This window comes from Callorhinchus milii, unplaced genomic scaffold (assembly GCF_018977255.1).
Source record: "Callorhinchus milii isolate IMCB2004 unplaced genomic scaffold, IMCB_Cmil_1.0 Scaffold10, whole genome shotgun sequence".
Classification (NCBI taxonomy): Eukaryota; Metazoa; Chordata; class Chondrichthyes; order Chimaeriformes; family Callorhinchidae; genus Callorhinchus; species Callorhinchus milii.
The window spans coordinates 15,822,417-15,838,676 of NW_024704751.1; positions in this window are offsets into that span (position 1 = coordinate 15,822,417).

Below are 16,260 nucleotides of genomic sequence, written 5' to 3' on the forward strand. Positions count from 1 at the left end.
GGTCCGGATAAAAATAAATTGCTGCATGATGAAATCTCTCAGGTACACATTTAAATTAATGCTGGGGAGGTAGTGTGGTTGTGTGGCACTGGGCCAGTGCAGTGTTCTGTTGAATGGGACCGTTTCAGTCTCTCTCTTACCCAATTACCCGCACAGTAAGCTCTTGATCTCATGTGGGAGTTTCCTTTGGGAAGTGCGGGATGAAAGTAAGGAATTCTTAATTGGCAGCGAGGTTGGAGAAGGCCCAGGAAGCAATGGTTCTCCTGGCCTCTCCGGCAGAGAGTGGCAAACGGAGGGATGAGAGAGGAAGAGATGAAAAAGGGACGCTTCGATTTTCTCCACAAGACAAAACACCACGGAATGAAAGTTCAATCCGCTCTACTCAGTGAACACTGCAACTGAGTCAGTCCTTTCCTCTGTTTCCTCAGTTGGATATTTCTTGGTCAGTTCGCCTGAAAAATCTCCCTTCTCTTTTCCGAATAGTCCCTTAATATTCATAACGTTCACCAGAATGGGCAAAAAAGGACCTCAATTTAACGTCTTAACTGAAGGATAGCGCCTCCGACAATGCTGTATTCCTCCAGCACTGCACTGGAGTGTGAGCCTACATTAGGATCTTAAAGTCCCAAAGTGGGGCTTGAACTCACGACCTTCTGACTTTAAAGCGTGACTGACTGAGCCAACTTGACACCTGGCTTCTTAAAGCCTTTTATTGAGGCAGAGTCGCCAACATAAGAAAGACATAAACAACATTGCTGGTGCACCATTATGTCGGCACCTTCACTGGCAGATTAATATCAGTCACACTAAATCCCACGGCACTACTAATAGCCTGGGGATTAAAATGCTAGGGAGTGTTGGCAAGAGGATAAATGACATTAACGCTATGGACACGGCAGCTCATGCAATTGAATCACAGAGCAATGCTAATAAGACTAAACTGCAGCCAGGTTTAAGGTCACTTCGGGTCAGCCCAACAACGTTAATGTAGCCCAATTATTTGGACAGAAATAAAAAGTCGGATTTCTCAACATTTATTTGTGTCACAGCTGCCAACAAAACCAGCTCCAGCTCGTCACATGGAGAACCAACACACACAAACTCCCCGCACCCTGCACCCTCTTGAGGGGTCACCTCAAGCACCCACAAGGCACATTCAATGTGCTCCATATCGGAAATGCTGCCCTAGTGATTGTGGATCAGAACATAGCTAAAAAACAGCTGGCAGTAACGTTGATCGTAAAAGTCCAGTTCCTAGCTCCTTGCTCACAGGATTTGATCAAATCCAACATATAGCCTAAGAGCAGGTGAGAGACTGAGTTTATAATCTGTCAAACTTCATATTCAGGTTACAGGAGACAGATGCATGTTATTGGGAGTCTCCCAGTTTCATCTCAGAGCTGCGGAAATCCTTCGTTTCTGGCTGTTTTCCTAGGCCAACAGCCTGAAGATTAATTTCATGATAAGATATAACAATCACTGGAAAAATTCCCCTGCACATGTCCGTCCAGTCTGGGAAAACGTCTGTTACTTCACTGCTGTTAGCTCAGAGTAGGCTTGAATCGACCAGGGAAAAATGTTTTAGCAATGAACTAAATGCATGCGTAGGAGCCATCTCTCCCACGAGAGTCCTCCAGGAACAAAATTGGGGGGAAAAAAATGCTTGTGTGGGGAAGACTGAGAAATGGGTGCCAGCGTATGATCCAGTCATGAATGCTTGATTACACTTTATACTCTGGGAACGCTTCCAATTTCAGAAATGTTGGATGTAAAAGCGAATTAATTTCAGCTCCGCAATAAACAGTGTCTGAATGTTTAACTCTCGTTATTCGCTGGTAAATGCACGTGCAACAAAAAAAAAGCCAGGCAATGTGTCAGTTGCCAAATCACATTAGGAGCCAATGTATTCCAGCAATATGAGAAAAATATATACTCTATTTGGTCACTCAATCCACTGCTGTTTGTGAGACACTGCTGTGTGCGTTTCACTTAAAAATACACAGTCAATCCACTTTATAATATATTCTGTCAAGGGCTTTGAAATGTCTCAACAGCATAACAAGATGCTATATCAAATGCAATGATTGTTATTATTATGATGATGATGATGCAGTATGCAGAAGTTGTTTCGTAAAGTGCTGCATAATAGACTATCAAACATTAATGTCAGTGGCTATCGAACAAAGGAGTAGATTAGTAACTGGGTAAAGAGAAAAAACAGAACTATAAGGGGAACTCAGCTGAAATAATGGGGGATAAGGTAATGGGAGATGAGATTTTGACCGGTGCTTTAGAAGTCTGTGTTGAGATCATTCCTGGCCTGACCATGCACAAATAACCTGGATGAGCACAAGATACAGTAATTACATTGCAGATGATACCAAATTGAGTGAGTGGGTGGGAGTGAGAGGGGTTGGGTGGTGGGGGAGTTGCAGGGTCTCTGGTGGAATCTCACAGAGCAAATTGATAATTCACAGCGCGCAGTGCGTACTACTGAATAAAAGAGACAATGGTCAGTCTCACCGTCTTGACGGCTGATTAGGAGCAGCTCAAGTGTAACGAACATCAAACCGCTGAAACACAATTGAATCCCATTACTATCCCATTTCATTATCTCTTTTCACTTTAGCATTCTGCACTCAACACTGGAGAACAGAGGGAGTCCCACAGGTGAAATTCTGTCCCTGTCATTTATCTAACATAACAATGCTCTCTCTCTCTCTCTCTCTCTAACACGCACGTTAAGGTGATAAGATACATCTTTGCGTGATGAGCTATGAACTGATGTGTTGGGCATCCTCTGGGATGGAACATGTGATTGAATCACTGGGTTTTGTACCAAAGGCTGAAAGAGACAAGTCTTCCTTAATGGGATTGTAACACTCCGTAAAGTAAAGCACTCGGCATTTTATTGATCTGTTTCAAGGCACAGAGGCACAGTGTAAAGGGAAGTCAGGTCTAAATCAGGTGCAGGAATCATTCCATTTCAAAAATCATTTCATATTTGAACAGGACACAGATACAAGGTCAGATCCATTTCACTTTGATTCTAAAAAGGTTTTGTAATATAATAATAATAATCGTGGCATTTGATATCGCGCCTTATCACATCTTCAAGACGGCTCAAAGCGCTTTCCCAGAATATTCTGCAGAGTGAATTGACTGTATGTTTTGTGTTACTCTGCAAATACCATAGAAACTAGAGCAATCACCAATTCATGTTTTGTTTCCGACTGCGTGAAACACATTTCTCGCCCTGCAGAAGGTAAACAAACAGCAATTCTCAGTGGCTCAGCACAGCCCCAAATTCCTTAACGAAGCCAACGACTTGCTTTGTAATTCAAATGTAACTGCGGAACGCACTTCCGTTTCACGATCCTGGACGTGACACTGTTTCAAATGGAATATTACTGGAGAACACAAAAGCAGAACATGCTAATCGGATAGTGACGGTTACCAATGGTGAGGTAAAAATGGGCAGGTAGCAACAACAACAACAACAACCACAACAAAATTACATTTATATAGCCTTTCATGTCGGGAGGATGTCCCAAGGCGCTGGACAGATAGAGTTACGGACCCAAGCTGAGGGTCGGGGGGGGAGGGGGGAGGGCAGAGAGGGAAGCAGGGAGATTGAAAGCATAGTCGAAGAGGAGGGTCTTGAGGTGGGTCTTGAAAGTGGCGTAGGAGGGGACTAGATGGACGGACTGCAGGATGGAGTTCTAGAGAGTGGGTGCAGAGTGGCGGAAGGCCTGACTTTACGAAGTGAGCAGGAGAGCAAGGCTGGAGAAAACAAGGTATGCGAACATCCCACTCGACTTATTCTCCTCTCTATCCTTCAGTGAGCGAATGGCTTTCTGGTCTAATTAAGATTGTTGGTGGATGAGTTAACTGGGGGAATATCGATCAAGAAGGTTCAATCCCTGGTCAGGACTCAGAGCTGAAGACTCTGCAATAAGCATCAGCGTACAGAGGAAAGAATCCTCAGTTACTTCCTCCTTTTTCTGTTACACTCCACGCTTGTGCAGCTATGTAATCTGCTCAGTTTCCCCCACTCATCATAGGCATCGAGGGAAATGAGAGTCCTTTGTGACAGACAATTTAATACTTTCAATTAGGGGGCTTAACAGAGCTGAGCACACTCCACGTGGAGCGCGCTTCCCTCAGTGCTAATCGCTGGTATCATAAACACAAATGTTCACAAACAGCTAGGAGGTTAACAACCAGCTTTCTGGAGAATTGTTGGCCAGGACGCCATGGGAAACTCCCTTTTCTTTACTAATAGTGTTATGGGATCTTTTAAAGTCCACCTGAACAGGTACAGACAGCAACTCAGTCCAATGTCCTAAGGTTGGCATCTCCGTCAATAATAATAATAATAATAATAATAATCCTTGCATTTGATATAGCGCTTTTCACATCGGGAGGACGTTCCAAAGCGCTTCACAGAATATACTGTAAAGTGAATTGACTGTACATTTGTGGGCGAACGCGGCAGCCAATTGCGCACAGCAATGTCCCACAAACAGTCGTAGATTGAAAATGACCAATTTATTATTGTTTTTGGTTTTGGAGGGATTATTATTAGGCTCTGTGTGGAGTAAGGAAACTTGCCCAAGGTGTCGCCCTCTACCTGGAACTGAACTCAGGTCTCTCGCTTGCAAAGCGAGTGCTCTAACCACTGAGCTACAGGACTCCGATACAGGGCTCCCCTCCCCTCCCCCACCACCGTGCTGTGCACTAACAAATTAACTTCCAATTTGAGGCTTGAACCCACAAACCTCAGACACTAAAGGTGAAAGTGCTAGGATTTGAGCTAACTTGACAATACCAGATACTAGGCACCGTTTCTTCTTAGAGAAGAGCGTGCATGACTCAATAGATCCTCTATGGAAGCTTCAAATGGGCTGGGCTGCCATCCAAACTCAGAGATTGGATTACACCCTTGAAATCTCTCTCTGCTACCTACATTTTTACATAATATGAAACAGTTTGAAATGTTCTTCTATTTGTTGGTACAGTTAAGCCTCGTCAGTGGTTCTCGCATGAGGCTGCAATGCCCTTGGAGAGGAGGACAATCAGGAGAATAATTGTGGCCCTTGTTTCTATTCCAGCAGCTCATTGAGAAATGGTGTACAGTAGATTACCGTGAAACTCAATGTCCGGTACATATTGCAGCCGAGGGAAGGCTGAACCAATTTGTCAAATGAATTCACGGTTCAGGATTGCTTTTGAGTGCTGCATGAAAAGAAAGGCTAAATTTGCAGACTTGTAATTAAACCTAATTGCTTTAACCTGTAACCGAGGCTAATTTAAATCACCTCCACACATTTCACCGGTTTGTATTTGTAAATATTAAACGGAAAGCATTAGATAAGGTCAAAGTTGGGAATTAATTTTCAACAACAGGAACAACTTCACTGCTCTTCACCTTTTCTCTTTATAACATCAACAACAACAAAAACTTGTATTTATAAACGACGACAACCAAAGTACATTTGTATAGCGGTTATCACCTCGGGAGGACGTCCCAAGCTGCTGGACAGAAAGAGTTTCGGACCCGAGCTGGGGGTCGGGGAGGAGGAGGATAGAGGGGGCGAAGCAGGGAGATCAAAACACGGTCGAAGAGGAGGGTGTTGAGGTGGGTCTTGAAGGTGGCGAGGGAGGGGGCGAGATGGAGTGACTGAGGGATGGAGTTCCAGAGGGTGGGGGCAGAGTGGCGGGGAAGGCACACCCGCCGATAGTGGATGAGCAAGGCGGGTGACGTGAAGCAGGCTGGAGCCCGCTGAGCGGAGGAAGAGAACAAGGTTGTAAGGGTCGCAGAGCCTATTGTGGGAGAGGACACGGGCTGCAGAGTTCTGGATGATCTGCAGCCTGTGGAGAAAGGAGTTGGGGAGGCCGACAAGCAATGAGTTTGCACAGTCGAGCCTCGATGTAATATAGCGCCCTTCATGCGGGGTAGCATCCTGGAGCGCTTTATCACATCGTATGCACCGTATCACATTCAAACAACTCAAAGCACTTCACCTTACAGTCCAGTGTAAAATGGTAATTGTGTGCAAAAGTAGCAGACATTTCACCAGCAGTTAATCAGGAGGATTATCAGGCAGGAAACCGGAAGAAATTCTCCACTGTTTTCAAATAGCGCCATGGAATCTTGAATTTCCACCTGAACAGGCAGACCTCACTTCAACATCTTATCTGCAGGTCTGTGCCTCTAAAGAGATTATACTTCCAGAAATTGAAAAATATTTTTTCATTTATATCATGTCTTTCATGCCAGGAGGACATCTGGATGAAAGGAGGGAGGGAGCCGGAAATGGTGACTAGGGGAATGATGACTAAAAGCTTGGTCAGAAAATATTGTCCTTCAAACACTTACTCTGGCAGATGAGGGATATTAGGTAAGAAAAATATATTGCACATCTAATCTCTTACAAGCCGCTGATCATCTTGTGTAATGAGCAAGTGTTTGCTCTCTGCCTGTCTATCCGAGAATTCAATTACAGTTCATCACATTTCAGGAGCAATTCCCCCTTCCGAGGGCTCACGTTGCTGTGAACTCATCGCACCTCTTTGCACTCCAGCTAATACTTTACCATCCAGCCTGCCATTCGCTGCCAAAGTACACATAACATTTCTTAATGCGTCCACAAATATTATAGCCCTGAGTCTTGAAATCGCACATTAAATATTAATAAAAATGAACGAAATAGAGCACGTTATAGATTAATAGCACAGAACAGGATCTGCTTAGGATGAAGTAACCCTGAAGGGATAAACAAGTTTTTAACGGATTTGCAAATACTCTGGTGTTGGGATGTTATTTTACGTAATCTATCATTAGATATTATTATCCATTTGGACGTGTTCTCAAACACCATTTCCTATTAGTTGCATTAATAATTATTGAGTCGAGCCACACAAGAGGACTATGTAAGTCTTCGGCAAATTATGTCAAGACCAACAACAACAACTTGCCTTTTGAATAACGCCCCTTGAATAGCAAGCCAGAGCACTTGACAGTAGCAGAGCACGATAATAATAATAATAATCCTTGCATTTGATATAGCGCTTTTCACGGCGGGAGGACGTCCCAAAGCGCTTCACAGAACACACTGTAAAGTGAATTGACTGTATATTTGTGGGCGAACGCGGCAGCCAATTGCGGACCGCAATGTCCCCCAAACAGTCGTAGATTGAAAATGACCAATTTATTATTGTTTTGGGTTTTGGAGGGATTATTACTAGGCGTGTAGAGTAAGGAAACTTGCCCAAGGTTTCGCCCTCTGCCTGGTATTGAACTCAGGTCTCTCGCCTAGCCAAGGGGAGTGGGGAGATGATCGTAGGCATGGTCAAAAAGGAAGGTCTTCAGGCACGACCTGAAGTTGGGAAACGAGGGGGCAAAGTGAAAGGAGGCAAGATGGAGGGATAGAAGGAGAGTGTACCAGAGTTTTGAGGGCATAGTGGCTGAAAGTCTTTCATCTCATCGAACGTGCACTGCCAGAGTCAGAGAAATGGGACTTTTCTCTGATGAATTGCTGTTTGCAGAACAAGCCTGGAGCAGATGCCCTGGGGAACAGGTCCAGGCCTGGCCAAGACTGAATCTTCACACCCTTGCTTTTTCGAGTGTCCATCCCCACCTCCCTTTCGAACATGCCCGACAATACTATGTCGACAGCACTCCTGACCCAAACGCGATCCCCATTTTCACCACCCTCTGCGTGAAGAAAAGGTCACTTTGACCCGGACCAGCTCCAATTCTAAGACGACGTTCCTTGTTTTTGGATCCATTAAACCAAATTAGGATGGGATTCAAGAATATTCCGGGTCTCTGAACAATGTTCAATTTTGAGGCAAAATGGGTCTTTACGGGCTGGGACTGGGTGGAATTTCAGGTCTCTGGAGAGGAAGAGATTGCCCATTGAGAAGGCTGCTTGTTCCTCCATCCCCCTCTTGGTTTCTCAGAGCTCATGTTATTGAATCAGCTGTCGTTGTCCTCATTCCCTTTGCGATGAATGAGGCGACTGAGAGCTGCTCAGCGTCAAGTGAGCAAATGTGACATGAGTTTGCCTAGCAACACGGCTAGCAACAACGCAGGAAGCCATGCCAAAAAAAATACCATCAAAGGAGGAGAGAGAAGCTGGGCTGCCAGTGTGAGGCTGAACGCAGCTCAGATAAGGGAGATCTGACCACAACGTGCTCATCCAGCGTTCCTTCACCTTGCTCCACCAGACCGTGCCCGAGGTGGCACTAACCCACCCGCCCGATCCATACACAGCGCCAGCCTCAGGGTCTGGGAAGCAAAGGAGCGTCACAATCAGAATCTCAGGGCCAGGAGATTCCAAGTCCCAGGACAGACGGACATCTGGCATATAGGTCGGCTTGTTGACTAGGTCTCTCTCCCTCCTCTTCCATCCCCCGATCACCTCCTCCCTCCACCCAATTCAGCATCAGCTTTTCGGAAAACTGTTAAGTTCTTCGGAACGCTGCCGCGCATGGAGGGCGTTATATAAATACCAAGTTGTTATTGCTGTCAATTGGAGTGACTCGGCCTTTGGCTTTGAGAGTCTCGAGCAATGAGCAAGGACTTGAACTTACAAAGCGTCTCATTACCCCTGGGATCTTGAGCTCACAGTGTAGACTGACATTCCAGCACTGTGCTCTTATCCCCTCTTCCTCTAACTCCTTCCATCTCAGTCGATCTCCTTCACTCACAACTTAGGGAAATCTGCTCCGGGAAAAATTCAATTGGTAACAGAACCAAGACGAATGAAGCAAATCTTATTCCTCTCCCCGCACTTCCCACCCAAGAGAGAGTGGACCAAAAGCAGGAAGAGAGTCAGTAAAACATCAATGACTCTGGATGAGGAACGCTGGCGAGGAATGATGAATTGTGGATCCGAATTCCAACAAAGCTCGAAAAGGCATTTATGGGAGGCAATAATATTAACATAGAATGAAGGGGAAAAGAAATAGAGCAAAGCAATAAAAGAAAAGTTGAAAAGGCCCTAGAACAAAACGTAACAAACAGGACAAACTAGTTCATTGTTGAGCCTCTTAAATGACTCCCTCCGGACACCACTACCTCTCATAAATAGTTCCATCACACGTCTCTCTTCATCTTCCACTCACTGCCTTCACATTGAATTGTTGAGAAGGAATGTCTCTCTTGAGACTTATTAATGGATATGCCGGCCTGGCCTGCACATTTATATGCCAGAATAAAGGACTATAAAAACAGTACAGAGAGTTGGCTTCCACTGCAACTAAGACATGCATGTGTGGGACGTGAGCTCGCCTCAAGTACCTTTGGTGCTTTGGATCCTCAGTGAGGGAAGTATCCTGGAATGGATGTTTTTTCAAGGCAGGTGTTGATGCACTCACTGAGCGCTGCATAAAAAAAATCGAGCGACTGCTTCCATCAGTGGAATTAGAGCCTGGTTTATTTTGGCCAGGCGGGTGTCTGGCACGTGTGAAGGTCTCCGGATAACCTCTTGCACCGACTGAGCAGCCAAGTAGTTTAAGTCATTAATTCCATCCTCACAGGTTGAAAACCCTCTAAAAATTTCTATTGACCGTGTCTTTGGTCAACAGCCTAGAATTCTCCCTGCTTTATTATTGATAATAATAATAATCCTTGCATTTGATATAGTGCCTTATCATGATGTCATTGAGATGTCTCAAAGCGCTTCACAGAAAATATTATAAAGTGAATTCCTGTATATTTTGTGGGTGAAACTCAGCAACCAATTGCACACAGCAGTATCCTACAAACAGTAATGATCAAATTAATATTCCATGTTTAGTGACCCTCCTCCCCTTGTCTCTCTTAAGGCAAGACGTTCATCCTATTAAGTGTTAGCTTTTGCAAGTTTCACTGAATCTACTCTGTCTCATTAACCTAATATTCACAAGTACAGAAACTGTAAGGCACTATGTTTGATCACTGCAGTTGTACCTTGTGGGATAGAGTGTTTGGGGGCCTTGTCTTCTCTTGCGATCTACTAGTTTAGAGGTGAAATACCCTCTGTCAGCCTGTATCACGGCCACATCTGCCTGTCTTCAAACCTCAATAGGATTCCTCCTTAGGCCATTGACTTAAAAAACAGTTTTTATTTAAGGAACGGTATTTGGTTCCAGTGGCAAAGACTAGACCATAAAGAATAAATCGATCGAGGGTTTGAGTGTTTTCGTTTTGCACAATTATGTCAAGATCAGGCAGTGATTGTAGGGTTTAACCTGCGTTATTCTTTAAAGGGTTAACTAACCGTAGCTGAAACCTATCTTTTATGCATTAGGATCAACTGGCCCCAAAAGTAGCTTTGTGCATGTCACAGAAATGTTCTAAACACCCCCGACTAACCACAAACTTACCAGACGCTTCCGTCTAGTCTGAACGCAGCTCAGAATGGTTGGTTTGGATCTCAATTAACTTTAAAGAAAGTGGTTCAGTATTTCCCAATGTGAACAGTGGGATCCTGTCAATAGCCACATCTGGCTGGTTACTGGAGTCAGAAAGAAGCATTATTTTTGCTGAATGGTAAATAATAAGGGATTTCTCTGTGGCTCTGCCTCTCTGACTGGGCCATTCGGCTTTCAACAGCGCAATTCTGGTTGGAAATAAAGTCCAGACAATCTACATCACACTGTCCATCGTGAACCACAACCTCATGGTCAGGTTTGACACATGGCTGACCATTTGAACAGGGGATGGGGGGAGAGCAATTTATAGTAATACAGATACCCAAGCTGAGGGCGGAGTGGGGGAGGGAGGTCATGGGGAGGGGAGAGGAAAGATGATTGAATGCATTGTGAAAGAAGTAGATTTTGAGATGTGTCTCGAACAGAATATACTGTAGAGTGAATGAGTGTATATTTTGTGGACGAAAGGCGGCAGCCAATTGCACACAGCAGTGTCCCAAAAACAGTCGTGGCTTGAGTGACCACATTTTTTTTGTGTAGGAGAGGCCACACTAAAAATTGAGGGTCGGTTGCTTCCAATCAAAACAGGGGCACGGGATGAGCCACTCACTTCTAGCAGGAGGTCAGAGAAGGCTTCGAAGCCTTTTAAAAGTGCAGGAAACATTCTATTCACCGCCCGCCTTTCATACTAATTACTTGATAAGTTACTACTAACAAAGATCATTCATGCTTGAAATAGCACTGGCACCACCCCAGCGAGGGACAGGTCCCCAGTGCAAAGAAGGAGCTGGTCGATGTTTAGACGCATCGCTATTGGACTGTTTGTTATGATTGGGAGTGCAGTGTTTGAAATGTTCCTGGGGGTCAGAAAGAGAGAGAGAGAGAGAGAGAGAGAAAGATAGATAGAGCGACTCTTTCAAGTGCTGAAAAGGCAGCGTGAAAAAGGAAAACAGGAACCGCACATTATATCAGCGTTCCAAATTAAATGATCAGAGCTTGCGAAGGGAGAACCGCCTACAAGTTGCACTCTGTCCCGTTTGGGATATTCAATCTGATACTCAGAAGCATTCACATTAGAGACTCGCTGCCAAATGACCTGGGTGTGTGTTTTGTAAGTACCAGCTTGTGCCAGTTGGCAGCCCTCTCACCGCTAGGTCAGAGGGTTACGGGTTGAAAAACCTTCCCACGTCAGGAATTGTGAGCTCGCAGTCCAGACTGAGGTGAGGCCCAGTGCTGTACAGCAGGAACACTGCATTCTTAGAGGTGCTGCCCTTCAGATGAAATAATCTCAAGTCTGCTCAGGTGGACATCAAAGATCCTGTGTCACTAGTGGAAAAGGGAGAAGGGAATTACTCTCTCCGGGTGTCTCTGACCGTCAATTCTCCAGAGGAGCATTCATTTTGTGGAGCCATCAGCAGTGGCAAAAAATGGCTGCTACATTTCTGATGCTACAGAAGGCGTAGCAAACGTTTATTATTTATAAATTGATGGCTAAAATTTTGATTACTGCCCGGTTGACATATGTGTGCATGGAACTGAACCTGGGTTGTAACCGGATACCCTCGTGCACTGTGATGAGGTGGTGTTATGGGAATCGTTACTGCACAAAGCAGAAAACACACAAGCTCAGGGCTGGGTGTCTGCAGTGATTCCTAAAGCGAGTTGCGAAGGGCGTGGGTGGGGAGCTCTCCTGTACTCCAAGGGAGCTCAGGACTGAGAGAAATGAAAGCAGTTCCATCCAGCAAATTCCTTGTTGCACCGTTAATTACTCCAGAACAGCGAAACTCCTTTGTGCTGAATATGTACTCTTTTTTAACCACACAATGAATAACCCTTCACTCTCACGCCCCTCGATCGATATCTCTGCGAAATTCTGTGCTGTCTGATTCCCCCGTGAATTTTTTTTTGCTGTTGCAATCTGCCTCTTGGGGGCTGTGCCCTCCCCATACTTAACTGTGTAAAGTAATTAAATCTGAACTCTCTGCTCACCTTCCCTCCCCATGAGCTGAAGTCCGTGTCTCAATGATGAGCTCAAGTGCAAGTGTGTGTGTGTGGAGGGGGGGGAAAGGGGTGGGGGTTGAACAAACAATCTTCTGTCTGAGAGGCAAGAATGCAACCGACAGAGCCAGGGACACTTAAGGCGAATATAGAGGAAACATTATAGGATTAAGGCATTGAGGGGGCGTGAGAGACACATAGGAATGTTAGCGTATGCAGGAATGCAGGAGTACTCACTAAAGTGGGATACACAGGAAGTAAGAGTACACAGGAAGCAGAAAGCTCGAGTACCCACTCTCTAGGGATTCACCGCAAAGACTATCACACATTCCCTCCTGATTGGGCTTTACAGTGCTCAATAGAGGGAATGTTCTTTAAACGCAAGACATGAGCTGTAACATCCCCCAAAATGATACAAACGTGTAAGAATTGGATGTTCCCACTGCACTTTCAATCTTTAATAAGCTGACATGCAGCCAAGAGCAATAATGCAGGATTAACCTGCAACCATGTCTTGGGAGAATGGAAATGTTTCACTGATGAGTGCATGTCCTATTTTTAGACATCCTATTATTCCAATGTCTAGACCTGGCTTCACAGTTCTGAATGATAAGACTAAAATATCGTGGAAGTCATGGTAACAATTCAGACTCCCAGTCTCCAATAATGAAGCAGTGTTGCTTGCTGCATACCCACACGGTGAGCTGAATACCAGCGCAAACCATCAGCACCTCGCAACTTCGCTTCCAACACTGGACTCAATATTTCACCACTTGAGGTCGGATTCAATGGACCACTTCATGAACTCTACTTTTATAGACGCTGCCTTTTAATCTTCGCATAGTTTTAGAAGAACTTCTTTTCCTGTTGGTTTGCAAGAGGAGCCCTGTTCAGGCGGACGTTAAAGATCCCATGGCACCATCTCTCTCCCGGTGTCCTGTCCAACAAATCTCCCAAATAAAAAAAAATTGGCCACTCACTAGGTGGCTGTTTGAGCAAGCAATACTGGCTGCCAGTATTCCCTCCCTTGCCTCCTTCAAGGCACGACTCAAGACCCTCCTTTTCGACCGTGCCTTCAGCTGCCCTCCTACTTCTCTGCCCTCCCTCACCCCAACTGTGCCCCCCCCCCACGCTCGGGTCCTGATCCCCGACTGTTCACTGCCTTGGGACATCCTCCCGATGTGAAAGACGCTTTAAAAATGCAATTTTGTTGTCGTTGCTGCATTTCGCCCACTAAATATAGTCACTATACTTTACAGTTTATCCTGTGAAGCGCTTTGAGAAGTCTCAACAGCATGAGAAGGCGCTACATCAAATGAAAGGATTATTATGATTATTATTATGATTATTATTATTTTAAATGCCACGTCGCTCCCTATGTGAGGGGCGCTGTGTCAATGTGAGTTATTGTTGTTATTCCGAAAAAACAAACTATGAAGATTTTTTTAAAAAAGAGACTTTTTTTCATTCTAAATTAAAATCAGGTCACGTTTCAATGTATTTTGGGTGAATTTGCTGTTCTGGTTGACGTCAATACAGGAGATAAACCATTCTCCTTCTCTCGTTGATGCCAACGTGAACAGATAGTGTGCCAGCAGGACACCACTGCAGTGCCAGCGTTAGCAAATCACTGTCTGTGCTGCTCCGCTCTGTTCTCTGTGCCAATGTTAACACAACCGATGAAAATATGCTGGTAAGTCATTGCACTTCACGAGCATTTCCTGATTCCAGTACTCCTGAAGACTGGGCCTCAATAGATGTTGACAGCCTCTTGCATCTTTACCACAAGTGGTCATTAATCATGCTTCAGCCCAAACAGTGTGTGGGCAGGTTTCTTTGACCTGGATAGGGGCGGGGGGGTGGGGGGGACAAGGGGAGGGTAAGAGAGTAGCTGACCCATCCTGCACTCATTTTACATCAGGGCTGATTCCTCTAGGACAGTGATGGGATAAGCACTGCATTTTTCTGAGGTGAGATGTAAAACTGAGGTCCTCTTAACCTGTTCAGGTGGATGTTTGAGAAACCGTGGCACTGTTCGAAGAGAGAAGGGAATTTCTCCCAGTGTCCTGACGGACAATCCTCTAGGTAACAAAAATATTGGTCATTCTCTTCACGACTCCTTGTGAGGACATCACTGTGGATACTCGGTTCACCTACAAAATACACAGCACGTTTCCCAACAGGAACCACGCATTGGAATCAGCAGCAGAAACCTAGGCTGACAAAGGATCAGCTAAAAAAAAACATTTTAAAATGTGATAACTCAATCCACGACTGTTTGTGGGATGCTGCCGTCCAGAATTGTCTGCAGCGTTTTGCCCACAAAATACAGTCAATCCACTTTACAACATATGCTGTGAAGCGCTTTGAGATGTCTCAATGACGTGATAAGACGCTACATCAAATGCAAGGATTATTATTATTATAATTCAGCAGTGTTCTTCCATTTGATTCAGTGGTTGGGGTGCTGTCGGACTCTGAGGCCACGGGGGGGAACGAGAGTGTCGTGAAGCCCCCAAGATTGTAAGATAAGGACGATAAGGGAAACCATTTTACAAGAATAAAAGCACAGAATAAATACCTCCACCCCTCCTGTCCCCACCCCCCCACCACCACTTCATCCGTGCACTTGTTACCCTCCAAGCAATGACCAACTAAACATAACCGAGAGCCAGAACACTAGCGTTCTCCCGCCCAAAACTGTTGGCATTGCTGCCACAAGATAAGGCTGAGCTCGGAAACTTTCCAACAACTGAATCCTCCAAAGTGCTCACTGGATCTGAAGAATATTGCTGACTTGGCAAAAAAAAGAACCTAATTTGTTATCCAGAACAGAAGATGAAAGGTTCAAGTATGTCTGGAAACTGAACCTTGTGCATAAGACGATAGAACGCCTTAAAGTGATGGCACAAGGTGGGGGTGGGAGTGGGGGGGTGGGGGAAATCAGCTCTTGCCACTGGAACAAGTTATGTGTAAATCATAACAAAAAGATTGATTTTGTTCTGGCCAGAGCGGTTTTGAAGGTTCGGAGGTTGCCAGTTACACTCGTTCATGGCATTTAACCTCATCTGTTCTCATGTCATCACTTGCCTGTTTGAGTAACTTTAGTCACTGAGGTTTACGTGTTGCTATGCAGCGCACTTGCAGAAACTATTTTTTTTAATGACTTTTCCATTCCCCCACTCACTGCCCCAACGTTTACAGAGATGTGTACTGTATACGAATATTTTGAGTTTGGTTTCCAAGTGAACAGGAGTCTTTTTTTTCCAAAAAAAATTGAAATCTCCTACATTTTTCCACATGTTGCAAAAATATCTTTCATCTTTATGACTCGGGGCCAACTCCCCATCATTGGGATCAAAAATTGCAACGTGTGATAATATCAAGCAGACAGTCACCCCAGTCATCCCACTACAGTATCTCCTGTGAAGCACTTTGAAGCATCCTCTGCCCGTGAAGGGAGCTGTATCAAGGAGGATAATCACGGATTATTTTATTATTATTAACATCACCGCTGTTAATTATCACACCAAGCAAAAATGTGGGCCAAAGTACTCGAGTACCCCGAGACTAGTGTTAATTACTGACTGCTTTTGCGGTTGATGTGATAATTAACAATCTGGATATTATCACACACCACAATTTTGACTCCCATTTCATGTTTTGTGTGTGTGTGTTGGAGGTGGGGGGAGATGGAGGAAGCGAATGAAGACCTTCAGATGAGACGCGAGGTCACGAAGTCCGCGCGACTTCTGAAAAAGAGAAGGCGCTTCCTCCAGATTAGCAGCGATGTGTGGCAAGAGCTTGGCCAGGCTACTTGACCATAAAGCCACTCAG